Here is a 22,063-nt window from a genome sequence, read left to right as displayed (position 1 = left end):
AGAGTAAAACTCTTGTCTAAAAAAAAAAAACCAAAACAAACAAACCAAAAAAAGTAAGTGTATTCTTTACAGTCTGCATGTGCAACATATTTTATAACTTCCTTTATTTTATTTAGCAGACAATTTCAATTCCAGGTGAAGGCAGGGTAAACAACTTTTCCAAGTTAAGATAGTCTCTTGTGAGTAAATAACTTTCAGCAATTTGGAGCCCTATTTTGGCTGTGCCTCCTGCTAACATAGGCTGGTCCCTCCCTGGTGCTTCTTTCCAATGTGTAGGAGGAGGTTGCATCCATCCTCATGTGGCAGGAGTTGAGGGCACTCTCCTCCACTTTCTTGATGTTCTTTGCTACAGAGGGGTTGGTTTGGTCCCCAAAGGCGCTATACTGGTGTCCTCTGAGATGTGGCTGGTTATACCTAACCTTGTTGAATATTCACTGGCATTAACTTCTACTGTATCACTTCTTGCCAGTTGCCTCAAGGAATAAGGTCCCTAGGCCGTGTAGCTTCCTTTTCCCAATCAGAGTCACCTCTAGGTTTTAGTGGCCTCTCCACATTTCCCCACTGAGCCATACAGACATTTCTGGGTCTCTGGTATGCCTTGCATAGTCTATGGGAGGACTGGGGCACTCTCTTGGGTACATCATCAAATGCTTCCTTTGTAATATCTACTCTACAGCTCTTTGGCCTGTTGACAGAAAAGCAGAGCATCAACCTCTCATTTAATCAATTTCAGCTTTCTATGGGCATTTTAAAGTATTTGTTCTGTCTCTTTGGCCGTGGCACAGGGATGGCAGTGTGACTACTCCAGATCAGGCATCTCATCAGTTTAACTGCTTCCTCTCTGAGACCTGTGCCTGCCTTCCATGACAAAATAATTTATTCTTCTTCCTTCTTATTGGGCATATCCCTTTTGTCAAATCATTTGTTGTCTCTACACAGTATTTTCTAGTAAAACTCTAGGACAGAAGTCCATCAGCCCTAGATCTGTATATAAAAATTGGAGTTTAAGGGACTTAGAAAAACTTATCTCTTTAAACAAAGTCTCATTTTTAAGAATCTTACTGGAGATTCAAACAAGTCTAATTTTGGAAATCAAAAACTGAACATGGACACCATTTTATCTTACATTGCTGTTTTAATGCTTAGCCTCCTTACAGTAATGGCCAAGCCTCCACTAGCTGAAGTAAGAGGGCATCATATACAAGGAAACGTGAGAAAGAAAAGTACACAACAATATATTTAAAAAAATATTCCTATCACAGAAATGGACTCCAACTAACTTAATCATGTGTGACATATTAGAAGTCTATTGGTGTTGGAAAATCAATGGAAGGCTAAGGGATAAGTGTGGGGATGCACAGGAGCCTAGGGTGATCCCGAGTTTCCAGATGTGGAAAGTGCAGCAGTGTAGATAGCATGCTGCTATTTAAGACTTATAGGCCAGTCCGAAAGCATCAGTGGCTGAGCTTAGGTGTGGGCCTATCCTCTGCCTTCAGCAGGGATGAGAAGTCATGGCCTCTGTCAGCTTCAGCTTCCACATGGGTTGGAGGCATCTGGATTCCCCTGTCACCAACACAACAAATGATGGTGGGTTTTGGAGGTTGATTAACCTCCAAAAAAGAAATTGGGGTGCTATTAGAAAGTCATTCTTGGAAAGTCCTAAATGATGAATATATGCAACATCTAAATGAAAACAAAAAAGTGTGGGAAGGAAGGGCTCAGAAATAAAAGGTGGGATGTCCAAAAATGAGCTCCTTCTTTGCACTTCTGTCAAGGATAGGCACAACCCTGTGGTTTGAGGCATGACCTTGGCCTTAGCACCCATACCATAATGCCTCTTTTTCCCCGCTTTTCTTGGCTCCTTTGCTTTATTTTTCCCTGGAGGCTGTTTTCTTCCCTTCTCTGTGTAAATGGCCACTACAACACCTGAGTTCACAGCTCTGCCATTCTATTAAAGTGCTGAATTAACCAGAGCCTCTTTATTCCAATTCTAAACTTCCAAGAGAGCATATCTGATTAGGCTGGTTTAGTATATCCACACCTACTGAGCTATGAACACAGGGGAATGGGTAGGTGCAAAGGGTTATGTGGTATCAACACTATTTGGGAAATGTGAGGCTGGCAGTGGTTCTCAGAAAGGAGAGAATGGGGCATAGAGTGGGAAAACAGGCTATAAGTCATGATGGCAGGCTATGATTATGCCATAACATGTTTTACAAATCCCCTACTATTCAATATTCTTTCATCCTAATTTTTTCCTACTATAAGAAAATTGTGATTTTAAAAATCCTTTGATGCTAAATTACATTTTTCCCTTTAGGATTAATTCCTGGAAGAGGAATTGCTGGTGCAAATAATCATTACATTTTAGAACTTTTGATGTATGTTAGTTGTCTTCCAGAAGCCAATGTATGCCATCTCCAGTACTTAAAAGTACTCATTTTCCTGCTTTCATCTGGGTATGTTAATTTGCTTATTAGACATATTAAAAATAGTTCATTGCTTTAATTTACTTGTATTTAATTCCAAATAAGATCCAACCTTTTTCATAAATATATTAGCCACTGCACTTCTTCATGTCTTTCATGTATTCTACTTTCATTGTGTTACTCTTATTGATTTTAAAAGTTCTCTAGTTATAAAAGATAATCTTTTGTTGTATAGTATGTCTCAAATATCTCCCCAAGCTATTTGCCTTTTGAGAGTTTCTATCTAGATTTTTAAAACATAGCTGTGAAGTAGCTTTTTAAAAAACCTGTGGTTATATAATGTAACTAAGTCAAAATTTGGTCAGTGGGATATTCTTCTTTACAGAGTTATTGGATTTATTTGTTCTATGTGGAATATAGTGATCTTTTGTTCAATATTCTGCCTTTAGGAAATGGAGTGGCTGTTGACTAAAACCATCAGAAATGAAATACAGAATAAGGCTCACTTTATGCATAATGATGTTACTGATTTGTTGATAAACTTGGTCACATAAATCCAATATATAGCTGATCTGTGCTTTTTATTTTGCCATTTAGGGATAAGATAAGAAGAAAACAAACCCAGTAATGCAGCATCAATTGTTAGAATATTGTCCGTGGGGCTCTGCTTTTACATCTCTTTTCAATTTTTCAAATAGATATTCATAGGTCAAGATTTTCTTGAGAGCTGACTAGAATTAACTTCTGTGTATTAGATTGAAATTGGCTCAGAAGTTAATATGTAACAGGAGGTATTATTTCTTCTTCCAAGAGATATTTGGCTGAGAGGCTGCCAATTTATGTGCTATGAAGTTTTTTGGAGAAGAAAATTAAATTATTTTATCTTTGGCTTTAAGGAATAAATATCCATCTCCAAACTTTCTAGCCCTATCTGAGAGATGCCATTGTACATGTCTTTCTAAGCTTTATTTTTATCACTACCTGACAAATATTTCATTTTTGTTTTCATATATAAGGTTTACTTCTCTTTATTTTATAAATGTAATCAGTACAAACTAGATAAAGAAATATTATAAGGAATTAGCAGTTTAACTCTAATTGCTATCAAAAGTTCACAAAGGAAAAAATTCTAGATGTACATTGTCCAGTTTATAACTGCAGATGACTTGTTCACCAAAGGCTCTTCTAACACCTCAAAGAAAACACATCCAAACTTAGAGCAGACATACACTAAGGTGACCCCCAGTGCATCCTCATTCTTGTTTAATTCTCTCTTCTTGAATGTAGGCAGAGCCCATGACTTGCTTCTAACCAATACAATACGCAAAGGCAGGATTTCACTCTTTTGATGAGTTTATATTGTATGCCAAAGATGGTGGAATGTCACTGCCTTAAGTATACAAGACTCTCTTAGCACACTACAACTAGAGATTCTCCCATTGACCTTGAAGAAGCAAATGGCCATGTTATGAATTGCCTATAGGGAGGCCCAGGCAGCAAGGACCTCCCTCTAGGACTTAAGATTTGCCTTTACCCGCAACCAGTAAAAGGTTAAGACCCTCAGTCATACAACCACAAATACACAAATTCTCAAAAAAACCAAAAAACTTGGAAAAGTGGATCTTCCCCAGTCAAGCCTCCATGTGAGAATGCAGCTTCCAGATGAGGATGTAGAATGCAACCTTAATTACAGCTTGTGAGCTTCTGAGCAGAGAGCTCAGCTAAGCCATACCCAGACTGCTGACCCACAGAAACTGTGAGAGAGTAAAGGCATATTGTTTTATATTGCTACGTTTGTGGTAATTTGCTATAGAGCACATAAAATAAATATGCAAGCCTAAACTCAATTGTGTTTCCCAAGCTTCTTGTATTTTCTTTGTATCAGCACAACTATTTTTCTAGTGAAATTCATCTTTGATTCCCAAAGTCAAGCAGCTACCAAATCCTGCTGATTTTATATCTAAACCATCTCTTGTGTGATTCCACTTATCATCAGTTCTTACCAAGACAACTGCATATCTTTTCCTTCCTTGGGCCCTCATGGTGCCTTTATTCTGTGAAATGTTGGCAAATTACTCTCTCCAAAGCTGTGCTTTCCAAAACACCTTCTCTAGATACCAGTCCCATGAAATATTCAGTATACTGTAAGCTCCATGTGGGGAAGAAAGGCGGCCCCCTTTTGTCCACCATGTTATGCCTGATGTGAAGTAAATATGTACTTTAGAAAACAACGAGTACACAGATCAGAATGTTTCTGGAAGAAAATTGCATTATAAAAATAGAAGCCTGCTAATTTTTGCTTCAGGTTTTAAGAGGGAGTTTAATAAATTATTTTTCTATCACAAGAATTTTCAGAGCTATCAGTCTCAGAACAAATGTGAACTATTAGTAGGATGACCATACATCACTTGTGGCTCCCCTTTCACTCAAAATCATGCAGGTTGAGAAGATAAATTTAAGGTGATGGGTGGTGGATGAGGTGCTGATGAAGAGCACTAGATCAGATAACCAGGCAGTTTTCCAAACTCTAGCCTCTAGCATATGCTTCCCTTTTAAATATAAATGAATTGGGAGGAAATGCGGAGACTTGTGAGGCTGAAAATTCTTGATTTTTTTTTGTTGTTAAACCATTATAGTTTGCCAAGTCCTTTCACCCTGATTGTAAATCTCAAAGGGAATTCAATCCCATGTGTTTCTGATTAGTTTACACTTGAATTATCCAAAAGTTTTGTAAGACCCATTTGAATTCCAAAAACCTTTGTGAACCTTTTTTTTTTTTTTTTTTTTTTTTTGGTGGTGGTGGTGGTGGTGCAGTTTGTTGGGAAGAGATTGTTGGAAGGATAGGTAAAGAGTGAAAACAGGTTATTTTGAGTTAGGATCACAAGGAAACCTCTCTAAAATGATAAAATATACAACATAATCAAAGTAATTCTTAAACATGAAATTTATGTGGTTAAAATCAATCTATAATGTGGCACAGTGTAATTGTCTCATTTTTGAAACTAATTTCTGCCTACAATACCCACATAGCTCATAAATATAGCATTTCTTTAATGCTAGATACAAAATATTTTGTTTTATTTCCAGATTAAAATAGAAATTATTTTAATTGCTTGTTCATGTATCATTGAATATTAATGGAATCTCTTCTCATTAAAAGAGTCAGAGAATTTCCAAAAGGAGGGAGAGCAAAGAAACATTAAGCAATATGGAGATTATCAGTGTTATCACTCTCTGTCAAAAGGACTGAAAGGTTATATACCAAATCCCAATATGTGTAGTCATATCCTCTGCTGAATATATTTGAAAGTTAACGACTGTTTGTAAAAATAAAACTTTGTGGCATCATTACATTTTAAGAAGCATTGCAAATGTATTGCTCCATATAGAAATGCACACAGACTAGTGTTAAGTCATGCTCCATGCTTCTTGTCCTATTTCTTGCTAAGTTTGAGTGTCTGGAATCCCTAGCTGAGTGCCAATGTGTCTGGAACTCACACAGAGGCTGCCCAACCTCACTGGCTCTGCCTATTACAGGCTGTATTTGGTCCTGATTTACTCTACTGGATTTGGTATCTGAGTATAATGATGGATTTCATGTAGAATGAGTACAGCAATTTAAAATTATGAGATGAAACTGCCTTACAAAACATTATTTCTTAACTTTCTGAAATTTGATGCCAGGACACATCCAGGATTTGCGCATACATCTGTCAGTTCTCAGCTCCCTCCCCTTCGTTCCAACCATCACCAACCGCACTCAACACTTCTTAGTTTGGAACAAAGAACCTCACTACCATCATGGTAGAATGAACTTGTAATGAAATTCATGCTTACCACATCCTATGACAGGCTAGGATTTTATAGAACATACTTGATTCCTTTGGAAAACATGTTTATTTTTGAGTTTCTAAGCAGATGCATTTCTGCATTTGAATAGCAGCTTGCCAAGAAGTTCTGAAATCTAGCCATTTTAATAAGAAAAACCAAAATAGTGGTACAAGTTCTTGACCATCTGTTACTGCTCTTACAGAGAAGATTGCTGCATCGGGTGGGAGGGAAGAGTACAATGAATCCTTAGGTACCAACCAGTTCTAAGACTCTATTATTCAAGCACCTCAGATTCATTGATTATTTCATGCAATTTATTGTGGTTTAGTTTGGGACTAGCTATGCATAGCTATGCATAGATTTGTGTTATCTGAGATGCCTAAGCTTCTCAAGGCTACTCTATCTTCACTAATATCTTTTCTACTTAATCCCTGATACTCAAAATATATTTAAAGGAGGTAGGAGGTGGGAGAGGAAATGCTTCCCATGTCACATTATAAACAAGGCCTAAAAGAACATTCCTTTAGGGAAAGAATACACAGCAGTTTTAATTTTCACTAAGGTGGAAATGACTGATATCAGAGCCTATTCAATTAGCAAATTTTGATAGCAGACACTAGACATCCTTATAGGTATAAGAAGGACAGTCCAGAGGGAAGGACAGCCAGAGAAAATAGTAGGTGGAGAATGTTACCCTTTGCTTTAGAGTCAGCCTGTCTAGCTTTATAGGTGGTTTATACACCCCACAACTTTAGACTTCATAGTTAAGTACACAGAGTATAGGAGAGTCCTCAAAAGTGGTTTGAATGAGGCTAGGTATGGTGGCTCATGCCTGTAATCCTAGCACTTTGGGTGAGGCGGGCGGATCACCTAAGGTCGGGAGTTCAAGACCAGCCTGGCCAACATGGTGAAACCCCGTCTCTACTGAAAATACAAAAATTAGCCAGGTGCGATGGTGGACTCCTGATGTCCCAGCTACCTAGGAGGCTGAGGCAGGAGAATTGCTTGAACCTGGGAGGCAGAGGTTGCAGTGAGCCAAGGTTGCGCCACTACACTCCAGCCTGGGCGACAGAGCGAGACTCCATCTCAAAAACAAAACAAACAAACAAAATAACGGAAGTGGTTTGAATGGTTTCTTATTTCTCTCTACAAGCTTTGGAAGTATTTTCATTAGGTGAAAAAGGGCAACAAATATATCAGTTTAGCTCTTAATTACATGCTGCAGAAAATGTAAAGAAGTACATGTGGTAATAGCCAGTTTGCAATATAGGTAACACAAAAGGAAAAGGAAAGCTAATCTTAAAACGAAATCGCCATCCTAATGAATTACCAAAAAGTGTGAAAAGTACTTTTATATCAAATGAAAAAATGTAATCTTTATAAAATTTATTTTTTTTACAGCATTTATATTTATTGATCTCAGGTAGGCTATTGTTAGAACAAAATTAACAGTAAATACTGAACAATATGTCAGGCATGGGGCAAATTGATTTCTTTTCTTTACAACAAGCCACTATGACCCTATTAGGAAATGTTTTAAAGGAGTTTCTTAGCATTTTCAACAAAATATTTGTACTCCCTACTGAAAATAGCTTAATATGAAGTCCCAAAGGAATTCTGTCTGCCTCATAAAATTGCTTTTAGAGTTTTCAGTTTTTGGCTTCCTCCTTCCAAATGCACAGGGAATATATGGTGGAGTTTTGTCTAATTCTTTCAGTTGAAGAATTTTGCTACATTAAAATAATTTGCTAATTCATCATTTTCATGGTGAAATAGAAATTACTCACCCTGATTCCTAATATGATCCACATAACTTTGCTTTTCATACATAAAGACATAGGTATGAAAGGGAAGCATTCTCTTGCTTCTATCCATATGCTAGCCTGCTTAAGTAGTCGTGTACTATGACTATGGAAAGCATGACCTCAAATTCCAGCTACACCACTTCCCAGCTGTGTACCGTTCAGCAAGTCATTTGCCCTCTGTAATGACTCAACTTCCTGGTCTGTAAAATAGAATCAGTGGCTACCACCAGAGAGAACTGCTGAGGGGAGTAAATGAGAGCATGAATGTAGATTGCAGCACAGCACCCATCATGCAGGATGCTTTCAATAACTGTGAGTGATTTTTTTCTCTAGTATTAATTAATGCTTTTCTTGGATTTTGTTAACTACATCATATATTTCTAAAACCAATACTCTCTGTTTTTACTTATAAAACATAAATCTTCCATAAGTAAATAATTATAGACTGAATGTTAATTCATGACCAAGTGCAGGATATACTGAGGCCATTATCTGGTGAATGCAGGGTTTATAGATAGCCAGTCTCAATTATTTAGAACCTAAAGTGGACATTAAGATAAATTTTAAACATTTCAAAAATAGAACTGGTTGTCACACAGTTTAATAAGCAAATTTGACCCCTAAAGTCTTTGAATAAATGCACAGATAGGGCTTATTGTACATTTAAGCTTTCATTTCTACATGTTGACAATTTACTGAGATAAGCAAATATAAACAAATGAACACTGTGGGAAAGTGTTTTGATATTTAAAACTCTTGTCAAACTAATTAATTCAAATATGTCATTCAGGCCATTATTAAAAAGTCAAAAAATAACAAATGCTGGCGAGGCTGCAGAGGAAAGGGACACTCATACGCTGCTGGCTGGAATGTAAGTTAGTTCAGCCATTGTGGAAAGCAGTCTTGAGATTTCTTAAAGAACTCAAAGAATTACCACTTGACCCAGCAATCTCATTACTGGGTATACATCCAAAGGAATATAAATCATTCTACCGTAAAGAGACATGCACACATATGTTCACTGCAGCACTATTCACGATAGCAAAGACATGGAATCAACCTAAATGTCCATCAACAGTAGACTGGATCAAGAAAATGTGGTACGAATACACCATGAAATACTATACAGTCATAAAAAATAATGAGAACATGTCCTTTGCAGCAACATGGATGGAACTGGAGGCCATTATCATAAATGAATTAATGCAGAAACAGAAAACCAAACACCGCATGTTCTTACTTATAATTGGGAGTTAAAGATTGAGTGCACATGGATACAAAGAAGAGAACAATAGACACTGGGACCTTCTTGAGGGTGGAGGGCGGGTGAAGGGTGAAGATTGAAAAACTACATATCAGGTACTATGCTTTTACCTGGGTGACAAAATAATATGTACACCAAACTCCTGCAACATGCAATTTATTTACAGAACCAACCTGCACATGTGCCCCTGAAACTAAAATAAAAGTTAAAAAAAGTCATTCATTAGGTATTAAATTCTGAAAGACCAAACCAAACAAGATGGAAAAAAGTAGGAACCATCAATATTTCTGTCTCTTCTGGGCCATTTCCATCATCATACAACATAGGACAATTACCTCCTGTCTTAAACATAAAAATGAATATATGAACCTTCTTTGTCTCTATGGTCTCCTCCAACAACCACGTTATTTCTCTGTTCCCTTTTAAGACTAAACTCTAGGCCTGTCTTGTCCTAACAACTGTACTAAAAGTTCTGTTACCAAGGTCCCTTAAAACCCCCACATTGCAAAATCCACTGGCATTCTTCATTCTTCATTTTTGACCCAGTTTATTACTTGGCCACTAGTCCACTACTCTATCTTTTTTTTTTTTTTTTTTTTGAGACGGAGTCTCACTCTGTTGCCCAGGCTGGAGTGCAGTGGCCGAATCTCAGCTCACTGCAAGCTCCGCCTCCCAGGTTCACGCCATTCTCCTGCCTCAGCCTCCCGAGTAGCTGGGACTACAGGCGCCTGCCACCTCGCCCAGCTAGTTTTTGTATTTTTTTTAGTAGAGACGGGGTTTCACCGTGTTAGCCAGGATGGTCTCGATCTCCTGACCTCGTGATCCAACCGTCTCGGCCTCCCAAAGTGCTGGGATTACAGGCTTGAGCCACCGCGCCCGGCCCCCTCTATCTTATTTTTTGACCTCTAAACACTGGAATGCTGCAGGTCAGGCTTTATGTGCTCTCTCTACCTTTGTTCCCTAGGTATCTTTATTCAGGCCTCTGCTTTTTAAATATATCTATAGATGGATGAACCCAAATTATATCTCCAACACTGAGCAGTCTCATGAATTACAGATTTGTATATTCAACTGCTGCTTTCGTATCTACACCTAAATGAAATACAGGCATAACTCGGAGATGTCGCAAGTTCTGTTCCAGACTACCACAATAAAGTGAGGCAGATGCATGTTTTCGATTTCCCAGTGCATATAAAAGTTATATGTTTATACTATATGTAGTCTATTCAGTGTAAAATAGCATTATGTACTAAAAAACAATGGACATATCTTACTGTAAAAATTGTTTATTAAAAAATTGTTTATTACTGAAAAATGCTAATGATCATCTGAATCTTCAGTGAGTCATATTCTTTTTGCTGGTAGAGGGACTTGCCTCAGTGCTGATGGCAGCTAACCAGGGTGGGGGCTGCTGAAGGTTGGGTGACTGTGACAATTACTTAAAATAAGACAACACTGAAGTTTACTGTATCAATTGACTCTTCCTTTCACAAAGAATTTCTCTGTAGCACGTGATGCTGTGTGATAGCATTATACTCACAGTAGAACTTCTTTCAAAATTGGAGGAAATTGTCTCAAATCCTGCTGCTACTTTAACAACGAAGTTTGTGCAATATTCTAAATCTTTTATTGTCATTTCAACACTGTTCATAGCATCTTCACCAGGAATAGATTTGATCTCAAGAAAACACTTTCTTTGCTCGTCCATAAGAAGAAATTCCCAATCTATTCAAGTTTTGTCATGAGATTGCAGCAATTCAGTCATATGTTCAGGCTCCGCTTTTAATTGTAGTTTCTTGCTGTTTCCACCACAGCTGCAGTTACTCCCTCCAATGAAGTCTTGAACCCCTCTAAGTTAGTTTTCCATGGGGATTGGAATCAACTTCTTCTAAATTCCCATTGATGTTAATATTTTTACCTCTTCCCATGAATCACAAATGTTCCTAGTGGCATCTAGAATGATTAATCCTTTCCAGAAGATTTTCTGTTTTCTTTCTCCAGATCCATCAGAGGAATCACTATGTATGACAACTATAGCCTTACAAAATGCATTTGTTAAATTAGACAACTTGAAAATAGAAATTACACCTTGATTTATGGGCTGCAGAATGGATATTGTGTTAGCAGGCATGAAAACAACATTCAACTCCTTGTACATTTCTATCAGAGCTCTTGGGTGGCCAGGTGCATTGTCAATGAGCATGACATGGTTTGACTCTGTGTCCCCACCCAAATCTCATTTCTAATTGTAATCCACATGTGTCTGGAGAATAGCCTGGTGGGAAGTGATTGAATCGTGGGGGCCGATTTCTCCCTTGCTGTTCTTGTAATCGTGAGTGTGTTCTCAAAATATCTGGCTGTTTGAAAGTGTGTGGCATCTCCCCTTTAGTGCTCTCTGTCTCTCTGTCTCCTGCTCTGCCATGGTAAGATGTGTTTGCTTCCCCTTTACCTTCCGCCATGATTGTAAGTTTCCTGAAGCCTCTGAGCCATGCTTCCTGTTAATCCTGAAGAACTGTGAGTCAATTAAACCCCTTTTCTTCATAAATTACCCAGGGTCAGGTAGTTCTTCATAGCATTGTGAAAAAGGACTAATACAGAGTAGTTATCTCTGAAAGGATTCTTTTTTCTGAGCAGTAGGTCTTAACAGTGAACACAAAATATTCAGCAAACCATGCTGTAAACAGTTGTGCTGTTATTCAAGCGTTTTTCCATTTATAAAGCACAGGCAGCGTAGATTTAGCAAAATTCTTAAGGGCCCCAGGATTTTGGAATGGTCTCTAGCATTGGTTTCAACTTAAAGTCACCAGCTGTGTTAGTCCCTAACAAGAGAATCAGCCTGTCCTTTGAAGCTTCCAGGCATTGGCTTCTCCTCTGTAGCTACAATAGTCCTAAGTAACATCTTCCAATAGAAGGCTGTTTCATCTACATTCAAAATTGGGGTGGGTGTAGTTTTCTATGTATGTCCACTTATTCATTTAGTTAATCATGTTTTTAAAATCATCAATATCATGTTAATTTTATTTTATCAGCAGTTTCTTTAGCTATGAGGGGAATATACTAAAGGTGTAGGCACCTTCATCAATGAACGTAGCTAGATCTTCTGGATAATTTGCTGCAGCTTTTATATCAGCACTTGCTGTTTCACCTTTCACTTTTGTATTGTGGAGGTGGCTTCTTTCCTTAAACCTCATGAATCAACCTCTGCTAGCTTCCAACATTTCTTCTGCAGCTTCCTCACCTCTCTCAGCATTCATAGAATTGAAGAGTCAGGGTATTCCTCTGGATTAGGATTTGGCTTAAGGATATGTTGTGGCTAATTTGATTTTCTATCCAAATCACAAAAACTTTCTCCATATCAGCAGTAGGCTATTTCACTTTCTTATCATTTGTGTGTTCACTGGAGTAGCACTTTTAATTTCCTTCAAGAACCTTTCCTTTGCATTCAAAACCTGGCTGTTGGGCATAAGAGGACTTCCTATTGTGGCTTTCAACGTGCCTTCTTCACTAAGCTTCATCATTTCTATCTTTTGATTTAAAGTGACAGATGTGTGACTCTTCCTATCACTTAAATACTTAGAGGCCATTGTGGAATTATTAGTTGGCCTAATTTCAATAGTGTTGTGTCTCAGGGAATAGGGAGGCCCCGGGGGGGTGGGCGGGGGGAAGAAAGACAAGGGAACAGCTTGCCAGTGGAGCAGTCAGAACACACTTAACATTTAACATTTAAGTTTGTCATTTGATATGGGCATGGTTAAACAATTACAACTGCTAAACAATTACAGTTACAATAATCAAAGATCACTGATCACAGATCTCCATAACAGAAACAATAATGATGAAAAAGTTTGAAATATTGCCATAATTACCAAAACATGACATAGAGACACGACGCAAGCACACGCTGTTAGAAAAATGGCACCGATACACTTGCTCAATGCAGGATTGCCACAGACTTTCAATTTGTAAAAATTGCAATATCTGTGAAGCACAATAAAGCAAAGCACACTGTAAACAAGTCCACCTGTATAGGAACTTCAAACCTACTTTGTCCATAATGGAACTCTTGGTTTCCTTAAAACTTTATCTTCCTAAGGATTTTTTCATCTCAGGAAATGGAATATGTTATTCTCATCACTTAGACAAAGAAACAAACAAAAGAAAAAACAAAACAACTTTGGAGCAATCACTCTTTTGACCTCATTGTATTTACTTTCTCTCATGTTCCATATTCAATTCACCAGTAAATCCTTTGGCTCTACCTTCTAAAATATCTAGAACTAATTACTTCTCTCCACCTTCACCCCTACCACTTGAGTCCATGCCACCATCTCTGACCTGATTTATGAAAACAGCCTTCTATTTGTCCTTCCTGAGTCTGCCTTACCCTTCTCTGGTTTATGTTTAGACAGTTGCCAGAAAGACCTGTACAAAATGAAAGTGAGATTATGTTACCCCTCTACAAAAACTTCCCAGAGTTTCTTATCTCACCCTGAAAAGCCACATTCCTTATGATGTTGCTGGTCCTGTCTGACAGCATCACCAAATGTTAGGAATCCTACAGAGAAGAGGATAGATACATTTTCCCGGTTGAGTTAATAGAAACATAACGTGTTAATCTGTAGTGATTTTACGGGAATAAAGTTATTTGTTACATTTTCCTACAGTCTTTCAACTGTCTACATCAACTGTAGCTATGCCTCCATTTTCATTCCTAATTTTGACTGCTTCTACCTTTTCTCTTCTTTAATCTCATCAAAATTTAATCAATTTTATTTATCTTCACAAAGAACCATCATTTGGCTCTTTTGATTCTATTATATATTTTTTCTATTAAAAATTTTACCCTGGTTTTCTAGTTTATTTCTTACTTTTTAGATGGTTGCTTAGCTTGAATTCTGAGCATTTGTTTTTTCTAGTATCACTGAAATGGAGACATATGTTATTTTAACCATGTCCTGTGAGTTTTGATGTATAATATGTTCGTTATTATTTGACTCTGAATATTTTGTAATATTATGATTTTATCTTTGGCTTATGGGTTATTTAGTTGTGATTTTCTTCCAAATATTGTGGTTTTTTTCGAGTTATCTTTTTGTTTTGATTTTTAACTGCATTTAATCATAGAGAATGTGACATGCATGACTTAGTTCTTTAAACTTTGTTGAGAGCTGCTTTTGGATCAAAATGCGGCCAATTTGATAAGATGTTTTCTGTATGTTTCAAAAGTTGTTGTAATTTACATGTGTGGATATAGTGTTCTATATATGTCCAGTTATTCATTGAATCATGTTTTAAAAATCATCAATATCATGTTAATTTTATTTTGTCAGCTGTTTCCTTAGCTATGAGAGGAATATACCAACATCCCTCACTATTATTTGCATTTATTTTTTCTTGTCTTTCTCTCAATTTTTGGTTTACATATTTTAAGGCTCTGTTGATAGGTACATACAGGTTTAGAACTGTTATATCTTCTTGAGTTATTAAATGTTTTAGCATCATGTAGTGATCATTTTAATCTCCTAATGCTTTAGTTAGTAAATCTATTTAGAGTGATGCTAATAGTGATACTATTAGAGTGATGCTAATACCTGCCAATTGCTTAGATTTTGATTCATGCATAGGATTTATTGAATCATTTTACTTCCAAATGTTCTGAATATTTAGATTTCAAACTTGTCTCTTATAAACTGCTTTGGACTTTTTGTCTTTTGTTCTTTGCGCCACGTGAAGCTAAAATATTGTAGATCAAATTCATCCTAATTAGCAAATGCCATAAAAATGAAAGTTGGCTGCAGAATTCCACGTACCTTCTGGATTTCTGCTAAAAATGCTTTATGATGCTGTCAGTTCAATAATTACTTTTAAGAATATATATTTACTCAGGATTATTAGCTGGTTTCAGCAGGAGGGTTGATCTAGATAATTTTCCATATTACAACAAATTAAAATGAAAAAATAGTAAAATTTTAATACATTAAATTTTATGATTTAGTTTTAAGATGTGGTAATTCATTTATGTTAAATAATTTTCTTATTATGGAGGACATTTTAAGTTTTCTTCATGCTTTAAGATACACTTTACATACAATAAATTTACCTCTTCTAATGTATAGTTCTGTTTTGTGTCCCTATAGAGTTTTACTTTTTTTCAGAATGTCATACAACTGGAATCAAGTAAAAGTATGCAATATTTTCTTTTCTTTTATTTATTTTTGAGGCAGAGTCTTACTCTGTCACCCAGGTTGGAGTGCAGTGGCACTGTCTCGGCTCACGGTAACCTCTACCTCGCAGGTTTAAGCGATTCTCCTGCCTCAGCCTCCTGAGTAGCTGGGATTACCGGTGCCCACTACCAGGCCCAGCTAATTTTGTATTTTTAGTAGAGATGGGGTTTCATCATGTTGGCCAGGCCAGTCTTGAACTATTGACCTCAAGTGATCCACCTGCCTTGGCCTCCTGAAGTGCTGGGATTACAGGCTTGGGCCACTATGCCCAGCCAGTATGTAGTCTTTTAAATCTGGCTTTTTTTTTTTTTTTTTTTTTTTTTTTTGCTTGGCATAGTGCACTTGGCCATGTTTTGTGTATCAGTAGTTCATTCCTTTTTAATCCTGAATAGTATTCCATTGTATGGATGTACCATAATTTGGTTATCCATTCACCTTTGAAGAACATTTGTGTTGTTCCAGTGTTGGAAGATTACAAATAAAGCTGTATAAACTTTTCTATATCTGCTTTTATGTAAATACAACTTTCATCTTTGAAGTGGCAATGCTAGATTGTATTGTAAGTAAATACTTAACTTATTAAGAAGCTGCTAAACTGTTTTTCTAAAGTGACAATACTATTTTGCATTTCCATTAGGAATGTATGAGAGTTTCGCTTTCTCTATATGATCATCAATATTGTCAGTTCTTTTGATTTTAGTAATTGTAATAGGCATGTAGTAGTATGTCATTAGGATTTTTCATTTGCTTCATAACTAATGAACTCAAGGGTCTTTACATGTAATTATTCGTTATATGAATATCTTCTTTGGTGAAGTGTCAACTCATGTATACCTATGTAACAAACCTGCACATTCTGCAAATGTATCCCAGATCTTTAAAGCAAAATTTTTAAAAAGTGACCAAACGAAAAGAAATTTTGTCCTTTTTGTATTACATTGTTGTTTTCTTAGTATTGAGTTTTGAAACATCCTTATATATCTTTGTTATAAGTTCTTTATCAGATAAAAGATTTGCAAGCATTTTCTCCTATTCTATGGCTTATTTTTTCAAAAGGCACAATAATTTAATTTAGATTTCACTTTTAGGTATTGATCCATTTTGAGTAAATATTTGTATGTAAAGTATGCCTTAATGATTTCTCTTTCTTTTGTTCCTCCTTCCCTCCCTCCTTCCTTCCTTTCTCTCTTTTTCTCTCTTTGCATATTGTCTTAGTTTACTAGTGTTGCTATGATAGAACACCCAAGACTGGATGATGTGTAAAGAACAGAAATCTATTTCTTACAGTTCTGGAGGCTGGGAAGTCCAAGATCAAGGTGTCTGCAGATTTAGTTGTCTGGTGAGGGCTGCCCTCTGATTCCAAGATTGTGCCTTGTTGCTGCAAATGTGTCCTTATATGGTGGAAGGCAGGGGGCAAGAGGGTCAAATGCTGAGTGAAGCCCCTTTTATGAGAGCCTTAATCCCACTTATAAGGGGAGGAGCCCTCATTACCTAATCACCTCTTAGAAGACCCACCTTTTAATGTCATTACATTGCCATTAAGTTTTAACACCTAGATTTTGAAGGGGACGTATTTCAACACCAATTGTTTCTGCACTGAATTACCCTTTCCCATTCAGTGTGATGCTAGCTATAATATTTTGGTTATTTGTTTTTTAAATGGATGCCTTTATTAGGTTAAGGGAATTCCTATCTATTCCTAGATTACTGAGTGCTATTCATTCTATCGTGAATCTATATAGAATTTTGTCAATTATATTTTCTGCACCTATTGAGATGTTCATCTTTTTCTTATATGGTGAATTACGTCAATTTATTTCCAAATGTTTGCCCTGCACTCTTATCATAAACCTCATTTATTCATGATGTATTATTCTTTCTATTGTTAAATTTCTTTTGCTAGAATTTTCTCAAGGTTTTTTGTACCTATGTTTATGTGGGATATTTAATGTTGTGTAGTTATCTTTTCTTGTAACATCTAGATTTTGGGTTAAGGTAAGGCAGGTCTCCTAGATAAAGTGGGAAGTATTTCCTTGTCTTAAATTTTCTGGAAGAGTTTGTATATAATTGGTTTTATTTATTTCTTAAAGGTTTGGTACAATTTAACCATGAAAACTTTGGTGCCTGGAGTTTTATGTGTGGAGGTTTTTAACTATCATTTCAATTTCTTAAATAAATGTGCGGCTATTCTGGTACACTTTTTCCTCTACCTGGGATTCCCTTCACTCATTGCCTACCCCTCCATCCCCCTCAACAAGAGTCACTACTACAAGTACTTTCAGATCAGCTCCTCTCTCACTTTCCCAAAGCTTTCCCTAACATGTACCGCTTTTTCAAGATTTCCTCCCTCATGCCCGCAATACCCTGTGCGTGACTACTATTGATTTTATAGCAGCATATAGAGAATATTAAACATTCTCTACATTAAAATTTTTTCTGTTTATGTGTTTTCTTTCCCAACAGACTATACAATTGAGGACAAGAGCTATGTCATTTTTATTATCATATCCTTGGTATCTATACAATAAAACATGGATTTACACATATTTACACATTGCATCTATTACACAAGCATGCAGTGAAGATATAGGTACATTAGATATGTATATACATACTTTAACATATACATGTAACTATGTACTTATGTACATATATGTACATAAGTAATTCACCTATATACATATATGTCAAAGTCATATGTGATAGTCATATATATGTAAAAGTCTGTTTTTGCCAGTTCTTTAAAACAAAAATCATCAGCATCATAAATTTATTGAAGCTGACTACCCTTTCTTAACCTTATGAGATTTAAAAAATGTTTGAAATATTTTTTTAAGCCCACGAAGTTTACTTTTGTGAGGAAAGCCAGGTTGAGGGCAATGGTATTTCTACATTTCCTGGGGCTTAACTGAAAGAATATAGAGAGAGGACTGGGTGCAGTGACTTACACCTCTAATCCCAGCACTTTGGGAGGCCGAGGCAGGCGGATCACCTGAGGTTGGGAGTTTGAGACCAGCCTGACCAACATGGAGAAACCCCGTCTCTACTAAAAATACAAAATTAGTCGGGCATGGTGGCGCATGCCTGTAATCCTAGTTACTCGGGAGGCTGAGGCAGGAGAATTGCTTGAACCCGGGAGGTGGAGGTTTTGGTGAACCAAGATTGCACCATTGCACTCTAGCCTGGGCAACAAGAGTGAAACTCTGTCTCAAAAAAAGAAAGAAAGAAAGAATATATAGAGAGGTATGTATCAAGCCTGTTATGACCACGGGCCATCTGTGCAGTTACACAAAAGTGTCTGGTTTTCTTCCACATTTCTATGTGTCTTCTTTAGCATTTTCTTTTCTAAAAAACAGGCTCTATAACTGGGCATACTTGAACCCCACGATTAGACATGGATGTGGTGATTCATCAGGCTGGCTTCTAAGTACAAGCAGCCCTGGCCTTTCTAAGCCTTGACTGTTGGCAACTCTTTTTTCCCCGCTCTGAATCAGACGTGTATTTGTTTGAGTAATCAAGAAAGAACTGTCTGTCTTGTGACCTTAGAGGCTGGTGAAAGGGAGCAACTGAGTGTTTTTGGCACAGAAAGGTTAGTGAACAATGCAAATCTGTAGATCAGAGAGCACGCTGCTTGGCTGCTGACTCTGGGCAGACCTGAATGTCACAGAATGCTCTGATTGCCGGCAGGGTTTTTCACCCTCTGCCGAAGGCCATTTTAATATAAGCAGAATAGATTTCAGGTATTCCAGAAACCATTCTTAAACTCTCACTGTGTTCATTTTGTTAAATTCTGTACCTTCTATTAAGACTTGCAGTCTTTCTGAAATGAGCATTTTGAATCTGACTGTGATAAGAGCCAGTGAGAAACAGCTTTACACTTGGATGCCACTGGGAAGAAAGCACACCAAATAACCCTGCTGAGGAATGAACGAATCAGCCTGATGCAAATTAGGTGAGGAAACTGGACCGCACAGAGGGGATGTTGAAACTATTTCAAAGATGAGTGAGAGGGATGATAGCCAGTGAGTGAGCCCAAGAACTTTGATGACAATGAAGGCGAAAGAATCTGGTGGAAGAAAAGGATTCACTTCTTATAATGAATTAACTCATCCCATTTGCCTGTTAATCAATGGGTGTTTTAAAGATGCCAGTTGGAGGAAGTCCAAGTGTTCAATTTTAAAAATGCCTATTAGATTAATTACAAGAAGGTCTCTCTCTCTTTCTTTCATCTCTCATCTTTTCTCTTGTTAGGGGTATGCAGGAGTTCATTAGAAGACCAGAGAGAGAGACAAGCCACAATTCAGGAAAACATCCCAGCGGACTCCTCTCTGCCTTATGTTTGACATTCTTGAAATCTGTGCTCTCTGTCTTGAAATCTTTGAACAATGCACAACAATCTTAGGCTTGCCCAGGGAAACCTGTTCCATTAGATGAGGTGAGCTGGTTACATACCTTCTTTGACTTGTGTTCCCAAGTGATCTTATTCCAGATATGACTTGGGGATACTTGTATGAGCCATTCTGATATTGTCCTAAAAGGAAATTATTTTGGAAGTAAAGTCACTGATAAAATCAACTCAGGAAAATGCACTCTGCAAATATGAGAATATGAGCGTTATTAAAAGCCATGCTATAAAAATACCAATGGTTATTTTTACTGAGAGTAGTGTTAAATAAAATTTATGGGAGACTATTGTTTTGGACTAAGCTCTTGCACTAGGCCCAACAGAACAGACCAAACCAGAATGGAATTACTAGTGCTAGGTCCCCAAACTGGACTTTAAGATCAGCCAGTTAAAAAGCAAACAAACAAACAAACAAAAAACGGAATCACAGCAATCAATTAAAAGGGGAACAATGAGATCACTTGGACTCGGGAAGGGGAACATCACACACGGGGGCCTATCATGGGGAGGGGGGAGGGGGGAGGGATTGCATTGGGAGTTATACCTGATGTAAATGATGAGTTGATGGGTGCTGATGAGTTGATGGGTGCAGCACAGCAACATGGCACAAGTATACATATGTAACAAACCTGCACATTATGCACATGTACCCTAGAACTTAAAGTATAATAATAATAATAAAAAGTAAATTAAAAATAAAATAAAATAAAATAAAAGGGGCCCAGTCAACCTGAGCCGACATAATAAGAAAGTCCCCCCGCTCTGCTTTATCTCTTTAAAGAAAGTAACTTTGAAACAACCAATCTGCTTTCTGTTCCTGTTTCTGCTTTCTTCAGGCTTTTCTGCCCATAAAGCCCACTGCCTCTGCTCAGCTTACCAGCGTGTTTTTCTGTTTCATCGACGGGATACTGTCTGATTAATGAATCGCTAATGAAAACCAATTAGATCATTAAACTAAATTTGTTGAAATTTTTACTTTTCAACAGTAGTTACACAAGAACAATAAAATATCCTTAAGAGGAAAATGAGAATATCTCATCTGAGACATGTGAGACAGACAGAAAAAGGTTTAAATAATTATATTCAAAAGCATTATGTAAACGACAAATAACACATGAAAGTCGAATCTGAAAGGAACAGGAATTAACTTTATAAAGGGAGACAAACAAAAATCAGGTTTCTTTCCGCATCTCAACATGGAGGATTTTCCTTTACCTCTGGCCTCCTATTTCTGTGTGCAGAAACTTGCTTCAGCATGTCAGTCCCAGCTCTAGCTATCCTGATTCACTCCTCCCTAGAGGGAATGAGCTCACCAGGCTGACTCTGCCCCTGTGGGGACTGTCTGGGGAAGGCCTGTCATTCCCTGGCTCTGCCTTGGCATCAGTGCTCTGACAGTCTCTTTCAGGGGTTATGTGTTAGGGGCCAGGGATGACTGCAGATCTAAAGCCACATTTTAAAATCCACTCTCTCTGAGGCAGTGGGCTGACTCCTCTTCTCTTTTTCTATTGGTTCTGAATTTCGTTAGGAAAGGAAATGGTCGTTTGTAGACCCTGCTAAAGCTCCAATAGCTGATTATAAAACAAGATTCTATGACATGCAAGAGGTATATCTAAGTCAGAAAAATTATGTAGAATTTCTTTTCCTGACAAGAAACAAACTGAAAAAAGAAAAAGCAAACCTCTGTATGTTTATTTGTTTGTACTATTGTATGATATCAGAAAGGCAGCCGTATAAAAGAGAATCAGGCTGCAGGGAGCTGAAGGCTCCACTAAATGGGGATAAACTGACCAGAGAAGAACTGAAACTGTTAAGAAGCCTGAAAGAAGAAAAGAATTATGAATTTTGCTCCTCTCTCCTTCCAAAAGAAAGTAAATGCACATGTTTGAGAGGGAAGCATGGCCATAGATATCGTTATGCCATGTAGTAAAATCAGATTCCAGACCAAGGGAAATCAATTTCAGGCTTTAAATAAGGATCCATCTCTATGAGAGGCCATGAGGCTGTGCCCAAAAAATCTTCCCAGTGAACCGGAGGAGGGAGTGTTCTCTATGGGTAGGAGAAAGCTTCACTTCAGAGAAAAGAAGGAAGGACTAAGAGAGTTAGAG

General features: G+C 37.3%; 1 long non-coding RNA gene across 3 annotated transcripts in view; it reads left to right on the top strand.

Annotated features, from left to right (window-relative positions):
* The window catches only part of LOC106997619 (uncharacterized), a 258,203-nt gene that overhangs the window by 155,549 nt on the left and 80,591 nt on the right, over window positions 1-22,063 (top strand). The window contains exons 5-6 of one of the 3 annotated variants that reach the window (XR_013415498.1): window positions 19,361-19,505; window positions 19,805-20,191. The exons of the other annotated variants lie outside the window; for them this stretch is intronic. This is a non-coding gene — a long non-coding RNA (uncharacterized LOC106997619). Of the gene's footprint in view, window positions 1-19,360; window positions 19,506-19,804; window positions 20,192-22,063 lie in introns of those variants that run through there. 3 annotated transcript variants of the gene reach the window in all.

This window comes from Macaca mulatta, chromosome 3, assembly GCF_049350105.2.
Source record: "Macaca mulatta isolate MMU2019108-1 chromosome 3, T2T-MMU8v2.0, whole genome shotgun sequence".
NCBI lineage: Eukaryota > Metazoa > Chordata > Mammalia > Primates > Cercopithecidae > Macaca > Macaca mulatta.
Note: the sequence above shows the minus strand (reverse complement) of the source record. Positions and strands in the feature narration are given on the sequence as shown.